The sequence below is a fragment of the Symphalangus syndactylus genome, chromosome 12 (genome assembly GCF_028878055.3).
Source record: "Symphalangus syndactylus isolate Jambi chromosome 12, NHGRI_mSymSyn1-v2.1_pri, whole genome shotgun sequence".
Classification (NCBI taxonomy): domain Eukaryota; kingdom Metazoa; phylum Chordata; class Mammalia; order Primates; family Hylobatidae; genus Symphalangus; species Symphalangus syndactylus.
The window spans coordinates 58,064,246-58,076,881 of NC_072441.2; the positions used below are offsets into that span (position 1 = coordinate 58,064,246).

At 33.0% G+C, this 12,636-nt stretch overlaps 1 long non-coding RNA gene across 1 annotated transcript in view; it reads left to right on the top strand.

Annotated features, from left to right (window-relative positions):
• The window catches only part of LOC134733759 (uncharacterized), a 179,838-nt gene extending 179,511 nt beyond the window's left edge, over positions 1-327 (top strand). The window contains exon 3 of the long non-coding RNA XR_010117365.1: positions 153-327. This is a non-coding gene — a long non-coding RNA (uncharacterized lncRNA). The remainder of the gene's footprint in view (positions 1-152) is intronic.
• Positions 328-12,636: the final 12,309 nt, after the last annotated feature.

Below are 12,636 nucleotides of genomic sequence, written 5' to 3' on the forward strand. Positions count from 1 at the left end.
GTTAGACTTACAGAAAGGATACAGCAATATACCATATTAAAACTTGACTGTTATTTGAATTGTTTAATGCTTTTGTGAATATGTTTGATGTAAGGACTCCATGAGAACTCGAAAGTGCCGAGGCTCTCATTTCAAATTTGTGTTTCTCTTAGGCAAACAGACACTACAGTTAATTTTAACCATTGGCAGTAAACAACTTCACTGTGACGACTATTAGGCAACAATCATTTTAAGAAAGCTTCCCGGGTGACAGAGCCTGTGGTGCCAGAAACTCATTGAAAAAACTAAAGCCACAGATACAAAGTGCAACTGAGCCCTATGGATTAATGAGATACACAAATGCATTTCAGAAGAACAAAACTTCACAGCTTGTTTTACTATGTGTGAGTCTATTATCTATGTCATTAAATTTGAAAGCAAGCCATTAGCTAGTCTTTCTCCCTATCTCTATGTGTCTCTAAATGACAATGAAAAAACATATTCAGTTGTAAAGTTTCACAATATTCTAATGTGGGAAAAGTGGTATTATTTTCCCTTGATGTTTCCACCACTGTTTTTCTTATAAAAACCCAAAGAGATTTTGTAATACAGACATTAAATAGGTTCAGATATGGTAATGCTGCATTTCAATACTTTTTATCTTTTGTGTACTCAGAAATATTAAAACTCAAACACTTCTAAGCACTTTTTTTTTTTCTATTCCCACAACGATACTTTAAACTGTTTTGTGGTTTCTAGGCAAGGTAATATTGTGGCTGCTCCGTGCCATAGCCTTAGGCTCAGAATACTCTGAGTCCTTCGTTTTATCCTTTAAAATTGTTCAAACTGCCTCAATGCTTTGTTGAGCAGCAGCATTAGCTCTCCTTTTTGGGCTCAACCATTTGAGCATCTCCAATAATTAGCAATTTCTAAACTTTTAAATAGCATGTTGCCTATGACATATAACATATGCAGATCTTATTTTGGGTCACATATAAACACTTCTGCTGAGGCTTTTCAAAAGATTGTAATGAGCCAGAATCCCAAATCCAAGAAATAAGAAAATAAAAATAAAGGCAAGACTGAAATCCTATTTGTAATTTTGCAGGGAGTATGGATATTATTTATTACATATTATCCTAGCTCCAATTGACATACCTTTGAGAAACTGAAATGATCTATATATTATCATTATTGATTTTTTTTTCCTCTGAACATATTTTCATATTTGCTTTTTGGAGTATTGTATTGGACTAATATCTTTTGTATTTTCCTATAACAGATGATTTAGAATACTGAGATTGCACATATACCTTAGAATAAACATGTAAGTTAGAGTTAGAGTGGTTGTCCTTTACTGTAAGCGTGCACATCATGGTGGCAATAAAGATAATAACAAAGATGCATTATTTTTCAACAAACCTTGAACTAGGAATTTTCAATGAACTATCTTATTTAGCAAATTCCTTAGTTATACTTGTTTGGCTAGGGGAAGTTACATCATCTGAATAAGTTCAATCAGAGTTTTTTTGGGGGGAGGAGGGGGAGGGGATCTGGAATTGGGTTGGGACACATTGCAGGAGCAGAGGATAAAACCTAGTGGGGTACTTACCAGACACCACATCTGGCCCATTTATGCTTTTCCTTTGTGAAAGAAAAAAAAAAAAAACAACAAAATTATGGATAATGGGAGAAATGAAGCAGACAGGGAAAATAAAATACATAAGAAAAAAATAGTCCGGTTTCTAGGTTTCTGATGATTTTCTAGTTTCTGTCATTTGTGAGAATCTGCTGTATTTCAATTAGATGAGATATTTAAGCATATGTTTTCCTCCCTTACATTAGCTTTGGTTCTCGTTTTTATTCCACAAAACGTTCACCGAAGCTAATATTTTGATTAGCTGTACGTACATGCACACATACATACACATACACACACAGTCATGCATCACTAATGGAAGAGAATACATTCTGAGAAATGTAGCTTTACACAATTTTGTCATAGTGTGAACATCCTGGAGTGTACTTCCACACACCCAGATGGTATAGCCTACTACAGAACTAAGCTATACGGTATAGACTGTTCCTCTTAGGCTACTAATATGTACAGTATATTAGTGCACTGGATACTGTAGTTAATTGTAACACAATGGTATTTGTCTATCTAACCATTAAAATGTACAATAATATACAGTATTATAATTATGGGACTACCATGGTTTATACTGTCCGTCATTAAAGCGTCATTATTTAGCACATGTCTATTCGTATGTATACTGCTCCCATCATTTCAGCTAACTTAGCATTGTGCCCCAAAGTAGATTTTAGTTAATCAGTCTGAAGTAAAAGTATAATAAAGACAACAGCCAACAAAACCAGGATAGCCAACATTCAGAGAATATATTTATCCTTCATTTGTTAATGCATTTGAGATAGTGAATGAGTCCCTTACCACTTTTTGTGTGTTCGTTTTCTAGTTTTCTAAACTGTTCATGTAGATATTGAGCCATAGAAGTTATTTGAATTTTGTTTGGCCTTGTCAGAAGGGCACATAGTGGTTTCTTAAATATTGCCTGAAGAGGCTAATTTGGGGTAAGAGGGAGTAAATTGGTGAGGCTCTTTTGCAATCAGACATCCTTGCATTTACACACACACACACACACACACACACACACACACACACTATTCAAATATGAATATATATAGATAAATTTTCTGGAATAGAAAAGTTTTCACTGCTTTAAAATAATGTAAAAACTGTTGACTTCTTAAGATCTAAAATGTTTTCTGTTTTCAGTTTATATGATATGAAGAGCATAGATGTAGACATACACAATATTTATATAACCCGAATGATTGAAAATAAAAGATAAAAAGAACAAAACACAGGCCAATGCCCATCAGTAGAAATTTTATATATGTAAATCTCTCCATGTTGGTTAGGAGAAGTTTTTGAAATTAGCAACAGAAATACAGGAATAGCTAGAGAGCTTGTTTGAATCATCAAGAAGTGTAATCCGTCTAACACCTCTGACCAGGAGTAGTTTTAAAAATAAAATTTGTTCTTTTTTATTTTTTATTTTTTACAACTAAGACCTAGAGGTTTTTCTGGCCATGATAATGTATAATTAACTCTTTTTCATAGGTTTTTGAGAAGCAATCAAAACAGTGGTAAATAAAAGTAAAACAGAGCATTTTGCAATTAAGATAGCAATTGCTTCTATAAAATAATTGAATATTCAACAAATAGCAAAATGTATTTTTTCTTTCAAACTTCATACTGTTATAATAAAACAACTAGATAAATGAGAATGACATTGAACATTTAAAATAAGGTTTTCGTTATCAAAGGAAAAAGAAGGGTACCGTGAGATGACATCACGGAAGACAGTAGAATAGGAAGCTCAGGAATCAGTCCCTCTACAAAACAACTATTGAGCTGTCAAGAACTGTTTGATAAACTATTTAAGAAATCTTGAGCCTAGGCAAACATTGTACCATTTGGGGATCTACTTGATGTAGAAAGAGGCTAGTAAATATGAGTGAATTTTGGCTTTTTTATGTAGTTGCTGCCATCCCCATGGAGCAGTCAGCCATGAAGATGGTGTCCCATGTTCATCACATGGCTGCTTGATGCCAGGGTGCACAATAGGCATTTTGTCCTCCAAAAATAAGGCTTGCTTATTTTATTCTCTATTTTTGATCACTGGGAAGCCAGCACCGTTGTTTACACCTCTATGAACTGAATCAACTTCCTTAGAGGCATCAGTCCAAGGAATTTAAAGACACAGAGCAAACTTTTTTCTTTTTTCTTTTTTTTAATGGATACAGGCATTAAAGTTAAATCTCTGTCAGATCACTGGCTGACCATGGAAATAATGGTACAGTGACCTCAGTGACAACGTATGACAAGAAATGTAGTTCTTGAAATCCAATAGTGTAAAGACGTCTGTAAATTAATGGACCACTGGAGCCTGCAACAAATAACAATAGGAATTCTTTTCAGAATTACATTACCATGTTTAGAAGGTCACTTAATAAACAAAACAATTACAAAGCATACAAAGAAACAATAAAGTAAAGCCTATTCATAGGTGAAAGAAAAGAAATTTACAAATACCTGGAGAAAGCCTAGACATGGGTCTTCATAGACAAAGATTTCAACTGCCTTTAAAATGCTGAAAAAACTAAAAGAAACTGTGGACAAAGAACTAAAGAAAATCAGGAGAATGATGTAAGAACAAGTAGAGAATATCAACAAAGAGATAGAAAGTAGAAACTGTACTTTAATGTAAATTCTGATGCTAAAAAGCATAATAGCTAAAATAAAAAGAAATCAAATGAATTTAACAGCAGGTTTGAACAGGCAGAAGAATCAGTGAACTTGATGCCACAATAATTAAAATTACCTAGTATGAGAAGCAGAAAGGAGAAAGAAAAAAGAAAAATGGGCTAGGCGTGGTGGCTTATGCCTGTAATACCAGCACTTTGGAAGACCTAGGTGGGCGGATCAAAACGTCAGGAGTTCGAGACCAGGCTGACCAACATGGAGTAACCCTATCTCTACTAAAACTACAAAAATTAGCCAGGCATGGTGGTGCATGCCTGTAATCCCAGCTACTCAGGAGGCTGAGACAGGAGAATTGCTTGAACCCAGGAGGCAGAGGTAGCAATGAGCCAAGACTGTGCCTCTGCATTCCAGCCTGGGTTACAGAGCAAGACTCCATCTCAAAAATAAATAAATTAATTAATTCATTAAAAAAATTTTAAAAAAAGTTAAAATGAATAAATAAAGAGAGCTTAAGGAAACTACCAGACACACTAAGCATACCAATACATGCAATGTGAGAATGCCCCCATCCACACACAAAAAAGTCAGAAATAGAAGGACAAAGAAAGAGAAAATGGTTAAAATCCTCCAATTTTGATAACATGTATCTACATACCCAATAAGCTCAATAAACTACAGGAAGGATAAACTCAAAGATCCATCCCAAGATACACTATATTCACAACGTTAGAAGCCAAAGACCAAGAGAGAATCTTGAAACAATAAGAAAGAAGCGACTCATCATGCACAAAAGATCCTTAACCTGAGCCAATTTCTCATCAGAAATTGTGGAGGCCACAGGCAGAAATTTGCATAAGTAACAAGAAACTAGCCAAGACAATGGGGAAAACATCTCCTGGGCATGTCAGAGACCTTCACAACAACTCTTCCCATCACAGTCCCAGAGGCCTACAAGGGAATTATGGTTTTGTGGGCTGGGCCTAAAGCCTCCTTGCTCTGTGCAGCCTAGGGACATGGTTTTCTGTGTCCCAGCTGCATCACTCCACCTGTGGCTAAAATGGGCCAAGGTATAGCTCAGACTATTGCTTCGGAGGGTGCAAGCCCCAAGCCTTGATGGCTTCCGTCGTGTGGTGTTGAGCCTGTGGGTGCACAAACGTCAAGAACCAAGGTTTGGAAACCTCCACCTAGACTTTAGAGGATGTAAGGTAATGCCTGGATGTCCAGGAAGTTTGAAGCAGGGGTGGAGTCCTCCTGGACAACCTCTGCCACGACAGTGTGAAAGGGAAATGTGGGTTCAGAGCCCCCACACAGAGCTTACACTAAGGCATTGCCTAGTGAGAGGACGGCCACTGTCCTCCAGACCCAGGAATGGTAGCCCCACCAGCAGCTTGCACTGTGTGCCTGGAAAAGCCACAGACAATCAATAAAAGCAGCCACAAGGGGGCTGTACCTTGCAAAGCCACAAGGCCAGAGTTTCCAAGGCTGCGGGAGCTCCCTTTGCCTTCATAGACAGTATTATGATTAGAAGTTATTTTTCTTCATTGATAACTAAATAACAAAACTTCTAGTGTTGCAAGTAAATAAGATTAGAGGAGAGATAGGTGGAATTGAGGGGAACAATATTACATTGTTCTCATAAAGACATAATTTTATAAGTACTTTTTGAATAAAAATATCTTCTGAAACATAACTAACGTGAAAAATCTTATGACTCTGCTCCGCTTATAAAAGGTCTATATTTAAATGTCAAAATAATCAAAAGGTAATTGCCACTTAAGTGGAAAAAAACTAATGGGGCTGCATAGGAGTACTACAAAATAATACAGCCAATAAAAAAAGTATAGCTGTTACAAACTTCCATTCACTTAAACAATGACTTGGAATATATAAGTGACATCCCACAAACTAAAAGAACTACAAATAGGTGGTAACAGATTTTTAAAGTTCTCAATTAGAAACTAAAAGATAAAACTGACAAAGTATTTTTAAGGATTCATAGGACTTAAGCAATTCAATGAATAAAATTTATCTAAAATATGTTTTAGAAACTTTCACCTGCAACATACTACAAACTGAACATCGATAAAATCAAGCCATAAAATAGGCCATAAAATAAGATACGTTACAGTTAAGATATATGAGCCTGACTAAAAATGCAATATAATTGAAAAGTAGCTATTAAACAGAGCCTAAATAACTCATGGATTAATAGAAAATCATACTAACTTGTTTGAAGTACTTAGCAATGATTGACAAAGGAAGCACTACATATAAACATGTATTACAATATAAGTAAAACTTAAATTTTAAATTAAAATTTTTAAACCATTTATGGAAAATAATAATATTTAAAATAAGCTCAGTGTTTAAATCAGAAACTATAAAATAATAGCAATATTAACCTTATAAAAGTAATAAAAACTGTTAAAATGGAATAAAATAGGAATCAAAGTATCAAAAAATTATTTCAGGATACAACAAATAATGTAAAAATACAGCAACATTGATCAAAAATAAGTACAGAAAACAAAAATATTTAATATTTTAAGTAATATTTTCACATATTAGCCAAAGGATTAGCATCCACAATTACAAAAATAGCCAATAAAATATCTAATAAAAATCAATAGCACAATAAAAAAACAAGCAAAGGAAAATGTAGAAAATTTATGGTTATTTTTTGAGAAGCTTCCAAAAATAAAAACTTTTGAACTTTGCTTGAGAGAGTAAGTTGTTGGTGAATTCACACTAGAGTTCTATTTTACACTGTGAAAACCCATACATACTAATTCCAATTACAAATAGATGTTGGAGACATTGGTGGGTTAAGTTAAATAAATTTACAGGAATATTTGTCATAGCTTTTTGTAGTAATTTTATAAATTTGATAATAATTTAAGTATCCATTATTATGGGAATAATACATTTTGGATATTTATTTAGAGGACTATTCTTTAGTGGTTAAAATATAAGAACTGAATCTAAATTCTGGATAGTTCTCAAAATGAATAGTATTTCATAACAAGTTTCCATAATATACCATTTTTGAAAATTTAAATAATTAAAGCATTGTACATTATATAGACTTATATGTATTAAGCTATTTTAAAGGGCCATATACATCCAAATTCATAAAATTGGTTAGTTTTAAGAATGAATACAAGGAAACAAGATTATGACGACAAAGTGTGGAAAAATAATTATTTTCCATAATACATACCATTAAAAAAGTAAAAGAAATAGCGAGGATGATGTAAAATTTGGTTTATAACTGAATAAGCATGATTGCCTCAAGTAGAAAGGTAAATCAGCTGAATACTTTTGCTTTTGACCACTACACACATTAAGCCTTATAAAAAGGAACATTCAGCCGGGCTCAGTGGCTCACTCCTGTAATCCCAGCACTTTGGGAGGCCAAGGTGGGCGGATCAAAAGGTAAGGAGTTCTATACCAGTCTGTTCAACATAGTGAAACCCTGTCTCTGCTAAACATACAAAAAATTAGTCTGTAATCCCAGCTACTCCGGAGGCTGAGGCAGGAGAATCGCATGAACCTGGGAGGCAGAGGTTGCAGTGAGCCGAGATCGCCCCATTGCACAACAGTGCAAGACTCCATCTCAAAAAAAAAAAAAGAAAAAAATGATTGATATTCTTAATAGCAATTGTATACCCTTTAGCCTTGAAAATTATTGACATTGTTAATAGCAATTGTACACCCTTTACTAGGTTTGATGTTTAAGTTATTTTCTCCCCTGCCAAACTTAGGGGGATCTACAACCACCATTTACCTTCCTTTAGTATCCAGCAACTGACTTCTATTGATTCCAGTGCTTGCCCTCTGTCTAGGGTCTCCTATCCTAGGAACTACATTTATTCTATGGCTTGGTGACAGAATATGTAGATATGTGTTTATTGCCTTGAATCAAGAGAAAAATTACGTGAGAAAAGTAGACAAGTCTGAGACTTAAATAATAGTCCTTGGCCAGGATAGAAGTTGAAGCTCACATTACAAATGTCATAAAGATTATAAAGTGTAGGTAATTAGGTACCACTTCTGATAATGACTATGTTTGGTGGTACCTGTGTTTAGCAGCTTTGTTTATATGTAAATTATAGACTGTGTCTAAGAAAAGTAGTGACCGTATGTTTACCAATGCCTGTTTTCTTTCTATCACTCTGTTGAAACGGCGTCAACTTCACATTTGTATTCCTTTCTATTCAATGTAGATTAATTCTGTTACATCATACCCAAACCAGAAAGAAAAAGGAGGTGGAGAAGGAGGAGGAGAAAGAGAATGAGGAAGTGGAGTATAAGTGCAGAAAAGGCATTAAAGTAAATTAAGTTACATGGTACAAAATGAAGACATTAAACATTAAAGTAAATTAAATTACACAGTACAAGATAAAGACATTTGATTTGCTATTTGGGAACTCTATGGTTTTCCAGCAGTTTGTTAATAATTTTCTAATCAAGTAGGCTATAAGCCTGAGTCAAGATTGCAAGTAATCTCAGTAAATCTGAATGGATGCAACAGAAAAAAAATTAGAGAGTAATAAAGATAATGAAAGAATGTGGAACCAGAGGAAGATGCAATGGTTTACTTTCTTTTCTTAACAGTTACCTTACTGCACTAAGAATGCACCGTATACATAAATCGATTGTTTTAATTTTTTAAAATTTGCAGTATTTACCGTATTTAATACTGTGCTTTTTCTGGCTGCATACATACCTAATTTCTACAGTATCATGAATTTTCATTTAACGAACTCAACTACCTTCTTTTTGCTTCACAGCACATACTTCATTTGTCCTTTTAATTATTCTAACAGTCCTTTAGAGTAATGTAATTATATAAAAAAATGAATAATATAGTTTAAAATCTGAAGTTTGTCATTGGAAAACTAGCAAGAGACACATAACAAGACAATTCTCAGTAGGTGATCATCTGAATGGAGTGAGGCTTCTGCTTAGCTGACAATATTTAGATTGTTAGCTGTTTTGTAATTTAAATTCCTTGCTGCAGTTCTCTAAAGGATAGTAATTCAGATGAATCATTTAAACTTCTACTGCCACACTCTTTCCACAATTATTCAAGCTGAAGTAAAAAATTAATCCCTAGTTATTTTTAATCTGATATTTTATCAAATAAACTTATATATGAATTGTTCCAGGGAGCATTTAAATAATAAATAAGAAGAATTCTAGATGAATGCATTGTCCTTTAAAGTTAGAAGGGTCTCCTTCCTCAGAGGAGCAACTGAGACCCCAGGGCCTTTCCATATTAACTTATTAGTGTCACCAAGTCAACTGAATAGTTGGACCAACACAAATAAAATAGACATATATTCCACCTGTGAATTATTCTTGCTGAGTAGGTGCATCACACAGTTTCTGTTGAAATGTTAAGAACTGTATATATAGAAACACACTCACGTACTACTATACCCAACATTTTAACAAATATTCTCTACCTATTAAATAGTTCATTATAGTACAATTAAGAATAACTGAACATTTAGAAATTAGGAGTCTCACGAAGGATCAGTCTAGCCCTCACTGGTAGCTATAGGAACTTGGATTTACATTAATCAATGTACTTAACTAATCTATCAATAATTTAGCTCTAATTGATATTTTCTGTAAGGTATTCTCTCCTATATATTTTTTCTTCTCCATTAAAATAGAATACTTAGCAAATTAATAATACAAACCAAAATAAACATCTTCAATTAATTTTTGAAAAAAAATTTAATATTAATTATCTCTTATTCCTTCAGTTAGAAAACATTTATTTTTAAGAAAGATTTGAAAAAAAAACAGCAATTTCTTATCAAGCTAACACAGTTCTTAAGACCTGAAAATAAATTCTTCTTAGTCTATTTTCAAATATAAAAACTAGATTGTATGTTACATTATATTCAATATCTTTTTCTTCATGGAGGTATCAAGTATCCTTATAAACAATTCAGTCTTTTAATACAAGTCTAACTGGATTAGAATCTGTTTTCTAATTTCCATCTGTATAATCACTGGCAATAGTATGTGAGCTTGAATTTCTTCAATCAGAATTTGAAGTAAAGAATAACTTGCTTCAAGATGAAGTAATAGTTATTAATAATAAATTAATCACCAAATAGAAGTTAACATTCAAAAATAATGCATAATACTTTTGCTGTCTTTCTTTTTATCACTTTCATTTTAGCAATATTTTTACTTCAGAGAATAATGAGTCATTTCTTGGCTTTAGTCAAATATTTAATTAAGAAGCTTCCTTACCATGGATTGTTTACAAATCTTTTTACGGCTTGGCATCCACATAACATGACAATTTCATTACCACCTCTCTCACATTAAAATGAATATACCCACTTTGCTTGAAATATACCTATCTATATTTCTATGATAGTTTGTTGGAAATATGTTAATAAATGATATTAAGTGATGTCACCTCTTTCCTAGGTGCTGGGATGTTTGCTTCAAAATAGATGCTTTCTGGATCAATCAAATAGTAGGAATTCAGGTGTTGCACCTTCAAGGCATATCTATAAATTTCACTGTGTGTAATGAAAACCCTAATCAGTTTTTTTTTATATTGACATTGCTGAAAAATACATATAAGCAGTTGGTTAGTGAGGTTTGTATCACCCACAAAGATCTCTTCTGTCTCTAGTGTTGACTTTTCAAATGGGACATAAAGATGTTGGTATTTTTATGGTCCCACTAGAAAATTTAATTTGTGCCTCAAAATCTATCACATGGGCTTTATTTACAAATTGGCATTTTGCTAAAATTCTAAATCATCATTGAAAAGTTGAGTTTAATCAAAGCAGTATTATAGCTGACTAAAACACTACTATCTTTGCCTTTAAAAGCAGATGATAAAGCAATTATTTTAATTAAGAATATCTTAAGAATGATATTAGATAATAAATATTCAGTCTTAAATTCAGATTTATCTAACTAAGCTCATTCTTTTCTTTCTAAGTTGTAGATATAGTATATGATAGCTTGATACTGGTTAATGTTAAAACGTTGTTGCTCTAAATATACTTGTAAAACATATATTTACTTCTCAACCCTGTGAAATGCAAAAGAACTTTCTAGATGACACATCCTCATCAGCAAATAAAGTTGGGCCTCAAGAGTACTATTGCAGGCCAGGCGTGGTGGCTCATGCCTGTAATCTCAGCACTTTGGGAGGCTGAGGCAGGTGGAACACTTGAGGTCAGGAATTCAAGACCAGACTGGCTAACATGGTGAAACCTGGTCTCTACTAAAAATATAAAAATTAGCTGAGCATGATGGCAGCCTTCTGTAATCCCAGCTACTTGGGAGGCTGAGGCAGGAGAATTGCTTGAACCTAGAGGCGGAGGCTGCAGTAAGCTGAGATCATGGCACTGCACTCTAAGCCCGGGCGACAGAGCAAGACTCTATCAAAAAAAACAAAACAGTACTATTGCACACTATGTTCCTAAATCTACTAATGTGTTCTATATGCATATGATAGCCTTTAAATTACATTATACCAATCTTTGTAAATTAAATAATTTTTTGACTGCTTGAATATCAGTGTTTAAGAAAAGTGTATTATAATTTCTTATTGCAGTTGTGAATTTCTTATAAATACGTGGGGTTTATCTGTATTTTTTCCATGTAATTTATATCTCAATAATATATGTATAACTTGTTAAAATATTACTTATATATATTTACTTTTATTAATAAGAATTTTCTCACATAATAACTAGGCCTTAGGTTCACTTTTAATATAAATACTGAGGCACAATCTATTTTAGAGAAGGGGGGTTACTCTTTTTGATGTGTACAGCCCCCCATCAATTTATTTCCACTTACTCTATAAACTTGTCCTTAGTTTAATTATTTGAAATAGTTCATAGTTTCAAACAAAGGTCTCTCACTTTTGACAGATGAGATTAACATTAGTGATTATGAACATACTTTGCAGTTATTATCATCTTAAATTGTGCTTTTTATTCACCATGCTTGTTCTTTGACTTTTCTACAACCTCTTGATTTTCGTAGGATTGATAAAGTCCTTTTCATATAGGCTTTTTAAATTTAATGGTTTATAAAATATAAATTTTATTTTTTCACTAGCACACAACATTTTAGCATAAATATTTTTTTCTAAGTCCGAAATTTATTAGAAACTATGACCTCTTGTAAAATGAGAAAGAACATTAGTCATTAAATTTTCCTTTGGATTTCGTTTTTTCTGTATTTTTATCTGCACTTTTAATTCCAGTTTGCTTTGAATGTCAAATTTTTAGTATTATTCTTATTATCATTTATTGTTTACAATAAATTATTATGCATACCTTTAGATTTATTCTATTAATTTCTTT